This window comes from Neophocaena asiaeorientalis, unplaced genomic scaffold (genome assembly GCF_003031525.2).
Source record: "Neophocaena asiaeorientalis asiaeorientalis breed wild unplaced genomic scaffold, Neophocaena_asiaeorientalis_V1.1 scaffold225, whole genome shotgun sequence".
In the NCBI taxonomy this organism is placed as follows: Eukaryota; Metazoa; Chordata; class Mammalia; order Artiodactyla; family Phocoenidae; genus Neophocaena; species Neophocaena asiaeorientalis.
In genome coordinates, this window is record NW_020172364.1 from 3,126,494 (window position 1) to 3,146,126 (window position 19,633).

General features: G+C 41.3%; 1 pseudogene; it reads left to right on the plus strand.

Annotated features, from left to right (window-relative positions):
- The first annotated feature begins 4,016 nt into the window (after window positions 1–4,016).
- On the plus strand, window positions 4,017–7,265 carry LOC112414798 (5-hydroxytryptamine receptor 3C-like; annotated as a pseudogene).
- Window positions 7,266–19,633: the final 12,368 nt, after the last annotated feature.

Below are 19,633 nucleotides of genomic sequence, written 5' to 3' on the forward strand. Positions count from 1 at the left end.
AAAAGCCCAACACCAGATGGCTTCACAGGTGAATTCCATCAAACAGTTAGAGAAGAGCTAACACCTATCCTTCTCAAACTCTTCCCAAATATAGCAGAGGGAGGAACACTCCCAAACGCATTCTACGAGGCCACCATCACCCTGATACCAAAACCAGACAAAGATGTCACAAAGAAAGAAAACTACAGGCCAATATCACTGATGAACATAGACGTGAAAATCCTCAACAAAATACTAGCAACCAGATTCCAGCAGCACATTAAAAGGATTATATACCATGATCAACGGCGGTTTATCCCAGGAATGCAAGGATTCTTCAATATACACAAATCAGTCAATGTGATACACCATATTAACAAACTGAAGGATAAAAACCATATGATAATCTCAATAGATGCAGAAAGATGAAATTAGAACACTTCCTTACTCCATACAAAAAAATAAACTCAAGATGGATTAAAGACCTAAATGTAAGGCCAGACACCATAAAACTCTTAGAGGAAAACATAGGCAGAAGACTCTATGACATAAATCACAGCAAGATCCTTTCTGACCCACCTCTAGAGAAATGGAAACAAAAATAAACAAATGGGACCTAATGAAACTTAAAAGCTTTTTCATAGCAAAGGAAAACATAACAAGACGAAAAGACAACCCTCAGAATAGGAGAAAATATTTGCAAATGAAGCAACTGACAAAGGATTAATCTCCAAAATATACAAACAGCTCATGCAGCTCAATATCAAAAAAACGAACAACCCAATCCAAGAATGGGCAGAAGACCTAAATAGATATTTCTCCAAAGAAGATATACAGGTTGCCAGCAAACACACGAAAGGATGCTCATCACTAATCATTAGAGAAATGCAAATCAAAACCACAATGAGGTATCACCTCACACTGGCCAGAATGGTCATCATCAAAAAATCTACAAACAATAAATGCTCGAGAGGGTGTTGAGAAAAGGGAACCTTCTTGCACTGTTGGTGGGAATGTAAATTAATACAGCCACTATGGAGAACAGTATGGTGGTTCCTTAAAAAACTGAAAAGAGAACTACCATATGACCCAGCAATCCCACTACTGGGCATATACCCTGGGAAAACCATAATTCAAAGAGACATGTACCCCAATGTTCATTGCAGCACTATTTACAATAGCCAGGACATGGAAACAACCTAAGTGTCTATCGACAGATGAATGGATAAAGAAGATGTGGCACATATATACAATGGAATATTACTCAGCTCTAAAAAGAAACAAAATTGAGTTATTTGTAGTGAGGTGGATGGACCTAGTGTCTGTCATACAGAGTGAAGTAAGTCAGAAAGAGAAAAAGAAATACCATATGCTAACACATATATATGGGATCTAAAAAAAAACAGAAATGGTTCTGATGAACCTAGGGGCAGGACAGGAATAAGACGCACATGTAGAGAATGGACTTGAGGACACAGGGAGGGGGAAGGGTAAGCTGGGACGAAGTGAGAGAGTAGCACTGACATATATACTCTACCAGATGTAAAATAGACAGCTAGTGGGAAGCAGCTGTATAGCACAGGGAGATCAGCTTGGTGCTTTGTGACCACCTAGAGGGGTGGGATAGGGTGGGTGGGAGGGAGGTGCAAGAGGGAGGGGCTATGGGGATATATGTATACATATAGCTGATTCACTTCGTTATACAGCAGAAACTAATACAACATTGTAAAGCAATTATACTCCAATAAAGATGTTTTAAAAAAAAAAGATGATCAATAGATTGTGGGTGTTTGTGATTCTTGCAGTTAATGACAAAATTTATTTTGCCTTAAATTTATTATGTTCTAAATTATGATCAGAAAATACAAGGTCCAATTGCCATCTCTCTATTTACTTGGCTCTATTTCTTTTTTCTACATACTCCTATCCAATACCTGCATTGTAGGACTGTTGGGGAACTACATAAAATGAAGTATACAACGCCTGGCATACAGTAAAGTACTCAATATGTTAGTTACCACCTGCAGCAGCAGCAGCAGGAGCAATAGCTTCTGAGATTTCCAGATCCCAGAGTTGAAGCTCTGACTCCCCAGGTCGGAAGAAACCTGTGCCTTACTGCTTTATTTCTCCTGCCTCTATCACCTCCACTTCCTCGCAGCTATATCTACTTCTAAGTCCAATTGGGACTTAGGTCCCGTTTTTCAGCCAACTTTGATAAAAACAAGATATATGTCAACTGTCTTCAGCCACTTTCAGCAGGGTTTGAAGTTAACCCTCCTTTCCTAGATCCAAGGTCTGGGAGCCTAGCCTACCCGTGGAACTCAAGTGTCCCTTGAAAGCCCTTCACTCTTGGCCAGTCCAAGAGTCCGGTGCCCCATGAGTGTGTCCATGTGGACACAGTAGTACTTTGGTCCTACATGACATTATGGCCCAATCCTTTGGTCAAGTTTCCAAAGAAGGGAAGAAATGACTTACAGAGCTGGTGGGGCTGAAGGACTGCAGACATTTCAAACTTTAAACAAAAGATATTTCAGCCTTCTGTCCTATACTTTCCCACTTTGGGCCCCTAAGTCATTCCTGCCTACCTTAGCAGTTTCTATTTTGGGCTGTCATGATCGTCCATTCTAAACAAAGTTTCTTTTGTACTCTAGGTCTTACTCTTCACCCTTTCTGCAAGGAAAAAATTTCTAACTTTCTGGAAATGTAGCTAAGATACTTGATATAACAATGCCCCAATTCACTCATTTGGTCCGATTGTGTTTTTCTACAGAGATGTGACATAAGACATAACATTGACACAGGCCATTAATATTTATGCTAGCTGAGATGACTAGTTTATGATAATGTATAACACTATTGACAACACAAAGATGTTAAAAACAGATCTGCTGTCTGTTTTGTGACATCTAATTATCATGTAATCAATGCATAGAGTAAAAAATTGTATGGAGAACATTAGTCTGGGGGAGAATGAATTAGGGAGGCAGAAAGACTGGAGAGAGGAAATCTAGCTGTGGAATGTTGGAAAAATATGAACAGTAGATAATGAAGCTATGAATCAAGATTTATAATTTGGTATTTGCAATTATTCTGAATGAATACATAACCAAATCACTACATATTGTCACCTTTCCAAATCTGAAGATTCCTTGGCCTTAGAAAAATAATAATTCATATTTCCCCAGCCCATGCTCTATTATTAGAGCGAGTTATTTTGTTATTGATCTCAGCACAGAGCTGCCAAACAGGATGCTTCTCCCTTAATCTTGGCCCAACTTTCTCCCTTCCTGGAGCCCAGAAAGCATACCTGGACAGGGGCAAAGCAGGACACTCTGCTGTGACCTCTCTGGCCACAGCCTCTCACCAGGGTGTGGTCACTTGTCATGAGCAGTATTCAAAACCAGGAACCAAGGGGTGGTTCGAGCTCCTTTAAGCCCCAGGGTTTAGGGGCTCCTGGTGAGTCCCCAGAGAAGAGTCCAGAAGAGGAGGATGGAAGGGGGGTGGCCTGCTAGGAGGGGAATCGTCTTGTGCTTCACTATCAGCCTCCTGCTTCAAGGTAAGATGGGGCAAGAACCGGGAAGACCAGAGTGTGGTTCTGAAGGATATCTAGGAACTTCCTTCTGGCACTTGAAGGACATTAGAATTAACATGTTAAATAGTTCTTCCATAATGTCAGTGTTTTGATTTCCTTTTGGTGACAAACAGAAAGACATTCCACTGCTCAGGACACACAGACCTCCTCTCTCCCTGAATGCATAGAGATCTACCAAACTGTCCCATTACACCACCTCTCCAATTCTACGTTTTCACTGTCCTCCAGTGCCTCCTCTACCACACCCTCAACCTACCCTCCCTGTCTTTTTCCTTTGATATGGCGTCTATGAAAAGAGTAGCCCTGAAGGAGTAGGTAAAATACTAACAGAGGGTGGCAATCCATCTGAGGGATTGCCTCCATGAGGGAATATTTGTTCCCAGGCTGGGTACATACCTTAAATGTTATGGAAAGAGATGAAGATCACACAAAAGATCACATAAAAATGATACACACTGTATCAGCTGAGAACCTGTGGCTCCCAGACATCATCATCATGGAATCGTGCGTATCTGGGTGGGGGAAAGCCAGCATGAAGCCCATCTGCAAAGAACAGCTGAGGGTCAGTGCACGGCATGGGGACACCAACAGATTCAGACTGGGGCACAGTCTCTGTTAGGTGGCTCCCACAAAACACTATGAGCAGAAGAGATGAGAGAGTGACCTTAGAGAAAGAGCCCAAAAGGAGCACAGTAGGGGAAGACCTGGGATGGAAGGGAGTCAAAAGCTGATGAAGGCACCCACAGCACCCACCTCTCCCTGACTCTCACAAGCAGCGTGGATGTGGATCAGGGACCTCCAGATCTCACCGCCTATGTCAGCAGCGAAGGTCAAATACAGTACGACAGGCCAATGAAGGTAACCAGCACCTGTAATCTGGACATCTTCCACTTTCCTTTTGACCAATAGAACTTCACGTTCACCTTCAGTTCCCTCCTCTACACAGGTGAGCGAGACACATTTTGGTAACCATTTAAGGTTCAAGGGGAAGATATTTAAATGATGTAGGTGTTACTTAGGAAGGTTTTACATTAGTGTTTCTCGACTCTGGCTACCCACTGAAGCTTTTTAAAAATACCAATAACTATGCATTACCTCAGAAATTCCAATTTAATTGTTCCAGGTGGGGCTCAGTTACTGTGATTTTTTATATCTCCCCAGGTGGTGCTAATGTGCAGAGAGGGTTAAGAACTACTGCTTTAATTCCTCAATAAAGTAAATAAATAAAATAAATAAATAAATAAATACTACTACTTTAGATCTTAGATGGCCCTTGCACCAAAGAGGCCCACCTGACCCTGAGTTGCTGCACATCTATAATTTTTAGTTCAAACCTTTTAACATTAATAGCTAACACACTTAAACTGGTAATTAACGTAACTGAATGCCACCAGGTATCCTGTGGCAGAATTGGATAAATTAATCATTATAATAGGCCTGTGTGTAATTATAAAAATATTGAGCTGTTCAAGACTGAGTCCACTAAAACAACATCATAGAATTGGGAAATTGAGAAGAAAAACAGGAAAGTTCTTGACTCATGTTTGAGTCATATCTAATCTTCCCATAACTTTGACTTCAACAACAACAAAGAAACTCCCAATGCTGCAGCCCACACATATGTGAATTGCTGGTCCTGTGACCCATCTGAGACACCCTGGATGCCCTGCTTTAAAGGACAGAGAAGAGAATTTGTTGAAGAAGCTCAGTGAAGGAGGAATTGAATCTTGTGTACAGGAGACTTGAGGAGACTTCTGGACTGAGCGGCCCCAGCCTCCCTTGCAGTGGACAGCATGCTCCTGGGCATGGATAAGGAATTGTGGGTGATAACAGACACGTCTCATAACATCATTCTGACCTGGGGGAGTGGTAGCTCCTGAATATCGACAAGGCCACCCCAGAGACGTTGGTGGACAGCAACCTATATGACCAGATCATGTTCTTTGTAAGTCCAGGGGCCCCTGTTTGACTTCGGAGCCCAGTTGCTCTGTGATTTTCCTCTTGATCTAAGGCCCTTTGGGATGTAAAAATAGTTCCAGGGGGTTAAGCTGGTAGTATGGAACTACCCCCTACCATAACTGCCCTCAAGAAGGATCCCCAAGGCCTCTGCCCTGCAGAGAGGAAGAGCAGCTGGGCTGTTGTAAGAATGGGCGGTCCTGTCCAATGCTCCAAAGTGCCCCACTTGCCCCTAAAATTCTACAGTTGTGTTCCCAGCAGGTGGAACATAAGGGAAAATTAGACAACAAAATTGGGGGCACTTTAGAAGAGGTCACAATTAAATGCATCTGTTACCCAACGAGGTCATCCCATGGCCAGCCTAACTGGACATCAGCAAGGATTGGATAATCAAATATAGAGTTGAGGGACTTTCCTGGTGGTGCAGGGGTTAAGAATCCACCCACCAATGCAGGGGACACGGGTTCAAGCCCTAATCCGGGAAGATCCCACATGCCGTGGAGCAACTAAGCCAGGGCGCCACAACTCCTGAGCCTGCGTTCCACAACTACTGAAGCCCGCACGCCTAGAGCCCGTGGTCCACAACAAGAGAAGCCACTGAAATGAGAAGCCCGTACACCACAACGAAGACCCAACACAGCCAAAAATAAATAAATAAAATAAATTTAAAATATATATATACAGAGAGAGAGAGAGAGAGAGAGAGAGAGAAAGAGTTGAGCCCTCTGGCATCGGTTATTTGCCACATCCTCCACACTCCTCCCCACCAGGTGGCCGTCAGGCGCAGGCCCAGTCTCTATGTCATAAGCCCCCTGGTGCCCAGGAGCTTTCTGATAGCCACCGACGCCCTCAGCTTCTTCCTGCCAGCAGAAAGTGAGAACCCCGCCCCATTCAAGATGACACTCCTGCTGGGCTACAACGTCTTCCTGCTCATGACGTTGAATGACTTACTCCCTGCCAGTGGCGCCCCCTCTCATCAGTATGGTCCCTCCCACTTTCCGGGGAAGCAAAGGCAGCAGGGGACATGGTGGGAGGCAGGTAGCAGGAGAACCGCTGCCTCTCCACTTAAGGAGGGAATGGATTCTGAGGAAAGATTGGATTTGGGGGAAAAAAAATTGTAGTGAGGAATCTGCCCAGATTTATTTATAGTTTGCTTTGCCTTCAGGTGTCTATTTTGCCCAGTGTCTGTCACTGATGGTGATCCGCCTGCTGGAGACCATCTTCATCACCTACCTGCTGCATCTGGCCACCACCCAGCCCCCACCCAGGCCTCGCTGGCCCCATTCCCTGCTTCTACACTGTACCAGCCCAAGGAAACGCTGCCCCGCTGCGCCCCAGAAGGGAACACAGGCCTGGGTCTCAGCCCTGCCCACCTGCCTGGTGAGCGAAATCAGCACGGCCCACGCGTCCTCTCATCACCTTCCCTTCTCTGCTCCTGCCTCCTTCCTGCCCCCACAACCCCCCAGCTGACCTTGGCAGCCCACAGCTGAGTCTCTGTCTCTCCGTAGGTGTGAAGGAGCCCGTGGAGTTGGTGGGGAAGGCGCCAGGTCCCAGGGAGGCAGAGCTAAATGGGTGCCCTGGGTCAGCGAGGGCCCAGCAGGAGGACGAGGCTCAGAAGCAGCACTCGGTCAGCCTGTGGATGCGGTTCAGCCACATGATGGATACCCTGCTCTTCAGCCTCTACCTGCTCTTCCTGGCCCCCTCCATCGTCACAGTCATCATCCTCTGGAACACCTAGGCAGACATCCACACCCACCTCTCCCTGCAAACCACAGCTTGAAGTTTCTCTTGGTCTTAGCGCCAGCCAGACACAGGCCCTTTCCTAATCTTAAACACCCCCAGTGACTACCATGTCCCCTCTATATTCCAAAAACTCCAACAGGGCCCTACCGAGCAGGTTTAGAACAGCCCTAGACAATCTCCTGACTTCTCATATGCACAGTCCTCAATCCTGCACACTTTCGGTGTTCCTTAGCCACACCTAACCTCTGACTCCCTTACCACTGAAGATCGGGGTCAGTGGAGTCTCTCCCTGATTGACTGTCCCAATAAACGACTTTCCAGGGCTTCCCTGGTGGCACAGTGGTTAAGAATCCACCTGCCAACGCAGGAGACACGGGTTCAAGCCCTGGTCCGGGAAGATCCCACATGCCGTGGAGCAAATAAGCCCATGCACCACAACTATGAGCCTGTGCTCTACAGCCCGCAAGCCACAACTACTGAGCCTGCGTTCCACAACTACTGAAGCCCGCATGCCTAGAGCCCGTGCTCCACAACAAGAGAAGCCACCGCAATGAGAAGCCCGCACACAGCAACAAAGAGTAGCCTCCGCTTGCTTCAACTAGAGAAAGCCCAGGCACAGCAACGAAGACCAAATACAGCCAAAAATAAATTAATTAATTAAATAAGTTAAAGAAGACAAAAACAAAAATGACTTTCCAGGAAGCACTGGCTCCTCAGTACATTTATTATAGCTCCACAAACACTGAGGTAAAGAGTTCTCTTGCAGAAGCTTTGATACTTCACCCTAAACAGGTGTAATCTAATTTGATTTTAAGTCTCTCAGGCACTTTCAGAGATTCAAAGGAATGAAAAGGTCAATCTCATTTGCAAGAAATTACTATAAAATACTTATAATTGCAAAATGTCCCTTTCATCAACCATTTCCATTTCATTTTCTTTTGTGTCATTTTTTACTCTGACAGTTCTTCTGATTTCACAAAATCAAATAGAGAGGGCCTTCTGAATATACATGCCTGGAGGAGGGCCAGGAAGACTAGTTAAGGGCCTCAATTAAAGGGTTCAGGTTACATAGTTGTACAGCCACACAATGGAATGCTTTGTAGCCACTTAAAGTGAGAATACAGATCTCTGTTAAAACCATGGAAACAGGTCCATGATATATAAAGTGGAGAAAACAAGTTACAAAACACTATGTATACATAATTTCTCTTTTAAAAAATAGAGTGCTAGATAGAAATGCAGAGAAAAAGGTATGGGTGGCTAGACACCAAAAAAAAAAATAGAGCAAATTTTGTCCTGCATAATAGGATTATCAGTGATTGCTATCTTCTTTTATATCCTTGTCTGTGTTTTCAATGAGCATGTATTATTTTTACAAAAAAAACCCAAAAAACCAACAACAACCTATTTTTTAAAAAAGAGTTCCGTATTAACAGTACTTCACACCGCCACCAGCAGATATCCTACGGAGGACTCTTAACAGCTAGCTGGGAGCAAGGGCCTGAGGAGAGAGAGAAATTGAAAGGGAAATGAAAGAATATGAAGGATGAATATCTGGATTATGTTTTAATTATATTCAGTTAGATGAATAGATTTCAGGGATTTATTTATATTTCTGCCTCCACTTGGAGAGTGTGCCTTCCTAAAGGTCAGGTACAATGTCTCATCCATTTTTACAGTTCAGTATATGGTACCATGATCATGATGCCTGACACATCATAAGTGCTTAATAGACTTGTTGAACTATTAAATGCATGAATGAACACCAGCCAGCCAAGAATCAGTGTCTATTAGCTCTAGGTGTAGTCCCTTTATCCCATCTTGGCATTCCATCTTTCATGTATTATTTAAGCCAGTCTGAGACATTTAGTCACCCAAAGTAGTTTCTTATTTCAGTATTCAATAATTCTTAAGCAATATCTTGAATCTTTAACTCAGCCTTTTAACATATTAAGTGCAACACACAGCTGGCATGCCGAAACCTTACATAATAAAGAAGGTTTTTCTTCCTTCACATAACTTTTTAAATTAAACTTTGTATTGCGATACAACATACATACAGAAAAGTGTATGCATCTATGTGTACCACTCAATGAATTTTTAAAATTGATCACACCTGCATAACCACCACCCCAGTGAAGAAATAGAACAACTTTAGGAAAAACACTCCTTGGGGCCCCTCCCAATCATTACTCCCATTTATTCTCTCTGAAGATAATCACTAACCAGACTTCTAGACTCGTTTAGCGTGTTTTAGGATTTTAGATTAATGGAATTACAGTATGTATTCTTTTATGTCTGGCTTTTTTTCCTCAATATTATGTTTGTGAGATTTAGCTATGTTGTGTGAATAGCGATAGTTTGTTCATATTCATTGCTGTATAGGTTTTCATTTAACTACTTTTAGGTTAGTAATTGTAGTCTTATTTAGGAGTTAACAGACTCAAACTTACATTAGTTAAAATCACTGCTCACTTACTGATATTAAAAGAACATTGGGGGACCTCCCTGGCAGTCCAGTGGTTAAGACTCCATGCTTCCAATGCAGGGGTGTGGGTTCTATCCCTGGTCAGGGAACTAAGATCTCACATGCTGCAGGGCACAGCCAAAAAAAAGTTTAAAAAATAATAAAATAAAAATAAAAGAACATCAGCAGATTGCCTTCAATCATGCATTAAACTAGATAATTTAACAGTACTTGCTTATCTCCCTTTATACCCTCAGTTAAAGGGTATAATATTTTAAATCCTTCTTGTAACAAGGAAGGGGATGAAAAAAAGTTGGGATGCTAGATGCATGGTCCAAAGCCTTCTCTCTTCAGGAGAGGGTTCACTCAAGAGTTGAGGGTTCCCTCTTGACCATATGATATTGTGCTGGGAGGAGGAACTGGTTTACAGTGAGAGTATGTCTCCATCTTTCCTACCCATTTCCATGTGGGTATTTTCTCATTTGCCTGATATGTAAGAGTCACTCAGCTAGCATAAATATAAAATTATAACTATAAAACTTCTGGAAGAAACTAGAGCGAAACATACTGCAACACTGTGATAAGCAAAGATTTTGTACACTGAACAAGGGACTATAAAAATAACCAGGTGTATTAGAAGAAGCAAATATAATTTCTAAAAACAAAAAATATAATTATTGAAAACTTCAGTGGATAAGTTAAAGCAAATTAGAGACAGATAAAAAGGAATTGGTGACTTAGAAGACAAGGCTGAAAATATTTCTCTGCCAGAAAGTGGCAGAGAGAGACAAAGGAATGGAGAAGGAAAAATGAAATGGGGAAAGAAAATTCTAAATGAAACCAAAAGTCAAAAAGGAGGAAAAAAGAAACAAAGTGTGAAATAAGATGGAAGAAATAAATCCAAATATTTTAGTAATAAAAATAAATCTAAATGTACTAAACTCAACAATGTAGTTAGTATTTGTTTAGTTGGATTTTTAAAAGACACACCTAAAATCTAAGGACACAGAAAAGCTAAAGGTAAAAGATAGGAAAAGTTATGTAAAGCAAATACTAATTAAAAGCAAGCTGGGAGGTGGAGTCAAGATGGCGGTGTGGGAAGACACGGACTTACCGTCTCCCCACAACTAGGACGCCTGCCAGCCGCTGGTGGGGGACTCTGTTGCCCAAGGAGATGGGAGGAACCCCAAAGTGAACTGGTAGGAAGCAGAGGGACTGAGGGGGAGGAGAAGTGGAGGCCAGACAGGATCAGCGCCCCTGAGGCCAGGGAGATCAGGACCGGCAGGTGGGAGGGACTCTCCAGGAAGAGCGGGAGAGGAGCAGAGGGCGATCGCCTGGCCCACTGGGGCTGGGGAGCCTGCTGAGCTCCCAAGCTGGTACCCCAACTCCAAGGCCCCCTCCAGGCCATGTGGGTCCCTGGGGGCATAGGAGGGAGGCCTGGTGAGATCAGGACAGGCAGGCAGGAGGAGCCATCTGGGAGGAACGAGAGAGGAGCAGAGGGCAATTGCCCTGCCCACTTGAGCCCAGGAAGCCTGCTGGGCTCCCAGGCGAGGTCCCCTGCCCTCTGAGACCAGGGGTGGGGGGCACACCTGGGCCTCTTCTGTTCCTTGAGCCTAAGCCTCAACCCCTATAGCCCCCAGGGCCTCTTCCAGCCCTGTGGGTCCTAAGCACAGGCCCAACCCACCACCCAAACCTCACCCTTGCTTAGGCCCCGCCCTCCACAGCCAAGGCCTTCCCCCTCCCCCCTTATTTTTTTCTTTACCCTCCTCTTTTTTAATACTGTGGTTCTGATGTACCTTCTGGTTGTTGATTTATCTATATTTTTATTTTTATATTTTTCCTAACATATCTGTTAGTTTCCTAGCCTAATTTATTTTTTACTTTGTTATTGTTTTGTTTTGTTTTGTTTTGCCACCACACGTGGCTTGTGGGATCTTGGCTTATGAGCCAGGGGTCGGGCTGAAGCTCCTGTGGTGGGAGCTCTGAATCCAAACCACTGGACTGACAGAGAACCTCAGACCCCAGGGAATATTCATCAGAGTGAGGTCTCACGGAGTTCGTCATATCAGCACCAAGATCCAGCTCTACCCAATAGCCTACAAACTCCAGTGTTGGAAGCCTCAGGCCAAACAACAAGTAAGACAGGAACACAATCCCACTCATAAAAGAAAAAAACTGAGATGGCAAAAAAATATGTCACAGATGAAGCAGCAAGGTAAAAACCTACAAGACCGAATAAGTGAAGAGGAAATAGGCAATCTACCTGAAAAAGAATTCAGAGTAATGATAGTAAAGATGATCCAGAATCTCAGAAATAGAATGGAGGCAGACTGAGAAAATACAAGAAATGTTCAACAGAGATCTAGAAGAACTAAAGAACAAACAGACAGAGATGAACAACACAATATTGAAATGAAAAATACACTCGAAGGAATCAATAACAGAATAACTGAGGCAGAAGAACGAATAAGTGAGCTGAAAGACAAAATGGTGGAAATACCTGCCAAGAAGCAGAATAAAGAAAAAAGAATGACAAGAATTGAAGACAATATCAGAGACCTCTGGGACAACACTAAATGCACCAACATTCAAATTATAGGGGTCCCAGAAGAAGAGAAAAAGAAAGGGTCTGAGAAAATATTTGAAGAGATTATAGTTGAAAACCTCCATAACATGGGAAAGGAAATAGTCAATAGTCAATCTACCCAGAAAGGATCTCATTCAGATTCAATGGAGAAGTCAAAAGCTTTTCAGACAAGCAAAAGCTAAGAGAATTCAGCACCACCAAACCAGGGTTACAACAAATGCTAAAGAAACTTCTCTAGGTGGGAAACACAAGAGAAGAAAAAGACCCACAAAGACAAACCCAAAACAATTAAGAAAATGGTAATAGAAACATACATATCAATAATAACTTTGAAGTAAATGGATTAAATGCCTCAACCAAAAGACACAGACTGGCTGAATGGATACAAAAACAAGACCCATATATATGCTATCTACAAGAGACACACTCCAGGTCTAGGGACACATACAGACGGAAAGTGAAGGGATGGAAAAAGGTATTCCATGCAAATGGAAATCAAAAGAAAGCTGGAGTAGCAATACTTGTATCAGATAAAATAGACTTTAAAATAAAGACTGTTACAAGAGATGAGGAGGGACACTACAAAATGATCAAAGAATCAATCCAAGAAGAAGATATAATAATTATGTTTATACACCCAACATAGGAGCACGTCAATACATAAGGCAAATGCTAACAACCATGAAAGAAGAAATTGACAGTAACACAATAATAGTAGGAAACTTTAACACCCCACTTACACCAATGGACAGATCATCCAAACAGGAAATAAATAAGGAAACACAAGCTTTAAATGACATAAGAGACCAGATAGATCTAATTGATATTTATAGAACATTCCACCCCAAAGTGGCAGAATACACTTTCTTCTCAAGTGCACATGGAACATTCTACAGGATAGATCACATCTTGGGTCACAAATCAAGCCTTGGAAAATTTAAGAAATTGAAATCAGGGGCTCCTCTGGTGGCACAGTGGTTGGGAGTCCGCCTGCCGACGCAGGGGACGCGGGTTCGTGCCCCGGTCCGGGAGGATCCCACGTGCCGCGGAGCGGCTGGGCCCGTGAGCCACGGCCGCTGGGCCTGCGCATCCGGAGCCTGCGCTCCGCAACGGGAGAGGCCACGGCAGTGAGAGGCCCGCGTACCAAAAACAAAACAAAAAAAAAAAAAAAAGAAATTGAAATCATATCCAGCATCTTTTCTGACCACAACGCTCTGAGATTGAAAGTCAATTACAGGAAAAAAACTGTAAAACACACAAATATGTGGAGGCTAAACAGTGCGCTACTAAATAACCAAGAGATCACCAAAGAAATCAAAGAAGAAATAAAAAATACATAGAAACAAATGACAATGAAAACATGAGAACCCAACCTATGGGATGCAGCAAAAGAAGTTCTAAGAGGGAAGTTTATAGCAACTCAATCTCACCTCAAGAAACAAGAAAAATATCAAATAAACAATCTAACCCTAAACATAAAACAGCTAGAGAAAGAAGAACAAAGAAAACGCAAAGTCAGTAGAAGAAAAGAAATCATAAAGATCAGAGCAGAAATAAGTGAAATAGAAACGAAGAAAACAATAGCAAAGATCAATAAAACTAAAAGCTGGTTATTTGGGAAGATAAACAAAATGGATAAACCCTTAGCCAGACTCATCAAGAAAAAAAGGGAGAGGACTCAAATCAAAAAAATTAGAAATGGAAAAGAAGAAATCACAACTGACACTGCAGAAATACAAAGGATTATAAGAGACTACTACAAATAACTATATGCCAATAAAATGGACAACCATGAAGAAATGGACAAATTCTTGGAAAGGTACAATTTTCCAAGACTGAAACAGCAAGAATTAGAAAATACAAATAGACCTATCACAAGTAATGAAATTGAAACCATAATTAAAAATCTTCCAACAAACAAAAGTCGAGGACCAGATGGCTTCACAGGCGAAATTCTATCAAACATTTAGAGAAGAGCTAATACCTATCCAGCTCAAACTCTTCCAAAATATTACAGAGGGAGAAACACTCCCAAATTCATTCTATGAAGCCACCATCACCCTGATACCAAAACCAGAAAAAGATATCACAAAAAAAGAAAATTATAGACCAACATCACTGACGAACATAGATGCAAAAATCCTCAGCAAAATACTAGCAAACAGAATCTAACAGCACATTAAAAGGATCATACACCATGAACAAGTGGGGATTTATCCCAGGGATGCAAGAATTCTTCAATATATGCAAAACAATCAATGTGATACACCACATCAACAAATTAAGAAATAAAAACCATATGATCATCTCAGTATATGCAGAAAAAGCTTTTGACAAAATTCAACACTAATTTATTATAAAAACTCTCCAGAAAAATGGGCATAGAGGGAACCTACCTCAACATAATAAAGGCCATATATGACAAACCCACAGCAAGCATCATACTCAATGGTGAAAAACTGAAAGCTTTTCCACTAAGATCAGGAACAAGACAAGGATGTCCACTCTCACCACTCTTATTCAACATAGTTTTGAAGTCCTAGCCACAGCAATTAGAGAAGAAAAAGAAATAAAAGGAATAAAAATTGGAAAAGAAGAAGTAAAACTGTCACTTTTTGCTGATGACATGATACTATACATAGAAAATCCTAAACATGCCACCAGAAAACTACTAGAACTAAAAAAATGGTACTGATGAACCTAGTTGCAGGGCAGGAATAAAGAAGTAGACATAGAGAATGGACTTGAATACTTGGGGTGGGAGGGGGATGCTGGGGCGAAGTGAGAGTAGCATCAACGTATATATACTACCGAATGTAAAATAGTTGGCTGGTGGGAAGAAGCAGCATAGCACAGGGAGATCGGGCTCGGTGCTTTGCGATGACTTAGAGGGGTGGGATAGGGAGAATGGGAGGGAGGCTCATGAGGGAGGGGATATGGGGACATGTGTATGCATATGGCTGATTTGCTTTGTTGTGCAACAGAAACTAACACAGTACTGTGAAGCAATTATACTCCAATAAAGATCTATTAAAAAAAAAAAAGCAAGCTGGAATGGTTCTATCAACATCAGACAAAATTGTCATTAAGACAAAAATAATTATTCAGAATAAAGAGAATCTCAACATAACGATAAAATGTTTAATCACTTGGAGAATATAAACATTATAAAGTTGAATGCATCTAATAAAATAGTCTCAAATATATATAAAGCAAAAATAGAAAGAATTAAAAAGATAAAGTGACAGTTCTGTAATTATAATAGATTTCAACACATCTCAAGGTGATAACACATTATTGAAAAAATAATATACTTTAACCACAGAGTTAAGTTAGATTTAATGAGAATATATAGAACTCTACAGTTAACAATTGGAAAATACATTCTTTGCAAGCACATTTGGAATATTTACAAAAATTAACTATATATAGACTATAAAGCATGTCTCAAAATTTAGTAGCAGTCAGACTGTATTCTCTGAAATTATTGCTATTATTATTAACACTTAAATAGTACTAATTATGTACCAGCACTGTTCTAAGCATTTTATAATTATGACCTTATTTAATCCTTATAACAACATGATGAGATAAGAGCTATTACTATCATCCATTTTATAGATGAAGAAACTGAGGCAAAGAGGTGAAGTAACTTAAGTAACTTACACCCAAGATCACACAGCTTGTAAATGGTGGACCTGGGATTCACACTGAGGGAGTCCAGCTTTAAAGTTCATGCTCTTAACCACTTTTCTATGCTGCCTCTTTAGTCACAAGCTAGAAACAAAAAACTTTTCCACATTTGTAGACTAAAACGTATGTTTCTAAATAACTCATAGATCAAAAAATAATTGATTTTTTTAATCCCTTAGAATTGAAACTAGTACATAACAACACTTGAGGGAGATAAATATTTCAAAGGAAATGTGTAACTTTAAGTAAATATATAGGGACTTCCCTGGTGGCGAAGTGGTTAAGAATCCGCCTGCCAATGCAGGGGACACAGGTTCGAGCCCTGGTCCGGGAAGATCCCATATGCCGCGGAGCAACTAAGCCCGTGCACCACAACTACTGAGCCTGTGCTCTAGAGCCCATGAGCCACAACTACTGAGCCCGTGCACCACAACTACTGAAGCCCACGTGCCTAGAGCCCGTGCTCCACAGCAAGAGAAGCCACCGAAATGAGAAGCCTGCGCACCACAATGAGGAGTAGCCCCCACTCGCCGCAACTAGAGAAAGCCTGCACGCAGCAATGAAGACCCAACACAGCCTAAAATAAATTTATAAATAAATATATATGAAAAGAAGAAAGGATGCCACAATTCTCGGAAATATGAAAGTAATGTGTAGTAACAGATCAGTGGTTACCTGGGGTCAGAATGGAGTGGGGAAGGGCAGGAGGGAGTGGTTGCAAAGGTTATAACCACTCCTTGGTTGTGATGATGGTTTCACAGGTGCATATATATATGTCAAAACTCGTCAAAGTGGAGTCTTTGAACAGTTTATTTTATGCCAATTATACCTCAATAAAACAATTTTATAAATGTACCATAGGGAAAAAAACTTAAACGTTATATGAGGGTGTAAAGTGAAAAGTCCTTCTGCATTCCCCACCTGCCACTACTAATGTCTTTGAAGTCTCCCATAAGAACTTTCCCAAGCATATCCATCTCCCTTTCCTCCAAGGAGGTAATAACTCTTCTAAATTTTGTATTTATTATTCTCTTACTTTTTGTTTTAGTTTTACTGCATAAGCATATTTCAAACAATCTGTTGTTTAAATATGTATATTTTGGAATACACATATGTTAGATAATATCATACTGTATATATTATGCAACTTGTTTTTTATTATTCAACATTGTACTTTTTTTTTCCCAACATTATACTTTTGAGATTTAACCATGTTGATAGAGGAAGTGAAGTTAATTCAGCTCTTTGCTGCATAGTATTATAGTATTCCATTACATAATTATCTGCACTAATATTATAGCCGCTAACCACATGTGGCTACTGAGCACTTAAAATGCAGCTGTTATGACCGGGAGACTGAATTTTTAATTTTAGTTAATTTAAATTTTAATAGCCACATGTGACTAATAGCTACATACTAAACAGTGCGCTGCTAGAGTGTGCACCTAGAAGTAGAACTGCTGGTTCTTACAATACACACATCTTCACAGCATATTGTTTTCCAAAGTGCTTTTCCTCCCACCCACAGTGCACCCACAGTGCATAGGAGTTTCTGTGGCTCTACAGCCTCACCAACACTTCTATTATCAGACTTTTAAAGTTTTGCCATCTATTGAGTGTGAAATTATATTTTCTTGTGATTTTAAGTTAATTTGCTTTCCATAATTGCAAATGAGATTGAGTTTCTTTTTATTGTTTAGTGACTGTGTTTCCCCTTCTGTAAAATGCCAACTCAGTACATGTCTTCAGTACATTTTTATAATACATGGGGGAGGTAGTTGTTGTTACTCATTTATAGGCATGTCATATTTTTCTATTATTATTTTGTTAGTTATATATGTGTTGCAAACATATTTTCTCAGTTTGTGACCTGACTTTTCATATTTAGTGTCCTTTAATGAACAAAAGTTTTAAATTTTCAACATTGCTGAAGTTATGTTTATCACTTTAGGGTCCCATGTTAATAAATCCTTGCTTATCCAAAATCTGAAATTTCTAAAAATGCAGAAAAACTGGATCACTCACCCTTCATTGGTGATAATGTAGAATGGTATTGCCACTCTGGGGAAGAGTATCCCAGTTTCTTTAAAAACTGTATATGCAGGGAGTTCCCTGGTGGCCTAGTGGTTAGGATTCCAGACTTTCACTACCATGGACCACGCGGGGCAGCCAAAAACAAACAAACAAACAAACAAAAAAATTGTACATGAGAATACCATACAATCCAGCAATTACACTTCTGGGTATTTATTCCAGAAGACTTATGTGCACACAAAAACCAGAACACAAATGTCTCTAGCAGCTTTATGCATAATAGACAAAAACTACAAACAACTCTGTGAAGAAAAACATATTTGACCCCTGCTCCCAGTTCCTGACACAGAGTTCCTAAAACCCTGTAATTTCCTGAGTGATAGGGGTGTTAGGAACATCTTTTGTTCTGATATTTGGTCTTTGATCCTGTTCCTGACACAGACCTCCTAAATCCCTTGAATTTCCTGGATGATAGGAGCACTTTTTGCTCTCCTGAGGTGACTTTTGGTGGACTCCTGGATAGCTTCAGGATGGGGACTGTTCACTAGAAAGACCAAGCCATGATTAGAAGCTCCAACCCCCAGCCTCTGAAAAGAGGAGAGGAGCTGGAGATTGAGTTAATAATCAATCATGCCCATGTAATGAAGCTTCCATAAGAAATCCTGAGCTATGGAGTTTGGAGAGCTTCTGGATGGACGAATACATCCACGTGCTGGGAGGGTGGCACACCCCAACGCCACAGGGACAGAAGTTCTTGTGCTCAGGACCCTTCCAGACCTTGCCCTGTATGTCTTTTCATCTGGCTATTTATCTGTATTCTTTATTATGTACTTTATAATAAACCAGTAAACACAAGTGTTGCCATGAGTTCTATGAGCCATTATAGTAAACTATCAAACCTGAGGATGGGGCTGTGGGAACCCCTAATTTATAGTCAGTTGTTCGGAAGTACGGGAGGTCTGGGTTTGTGACTGGCATCTGAAGAAGGGGGCAGTCTTGTGGGAATGAGACTTTTACCCGTGGGATCTGCACTAACTCTGGGTAGTTAATGTCAAAATTGCTTGGTATGAGGGGGGAAAAAAACCCACACATTTGGTGTCCAAAGTGTTGTGAGTAAAACAGAGGAAATAAGTGTTTTCCCTTAAAACTCAGAAGTCCTTCACCAGGTGAAAAACAAACTGTGGTACATCCATACCATGGACTACTACTCAGCAATGTAAAAGGGGTGAGTACTTAAACAGGCAGCAATCTGGATGGATCTCCAGAGAATTTTGTTGAATGAAAAAAGCCAATCCCAAAAGGTTACATCTGCATGATTTGATCTATATAACATTCTTGAAATGACAAAATTATAGAAATGGAGAACAAATGAATGGTTGCCAGGTGGTGGAAGAATGGGGAGGGAGGTAGTTGTAGCTATAAAAGGGTGACGTGAAAGAATCCTGGTGTTAATGTTCTGTACCGTGAGTGTAGCAATAGCAATAGCAATAGCAATATCCTGATTGTGGTCTCTCAATATAGCCCATCCCACAGGTTTTCAATAATGTGTGAACCAGAACCATCCAGGGAGCTTTCGGACATA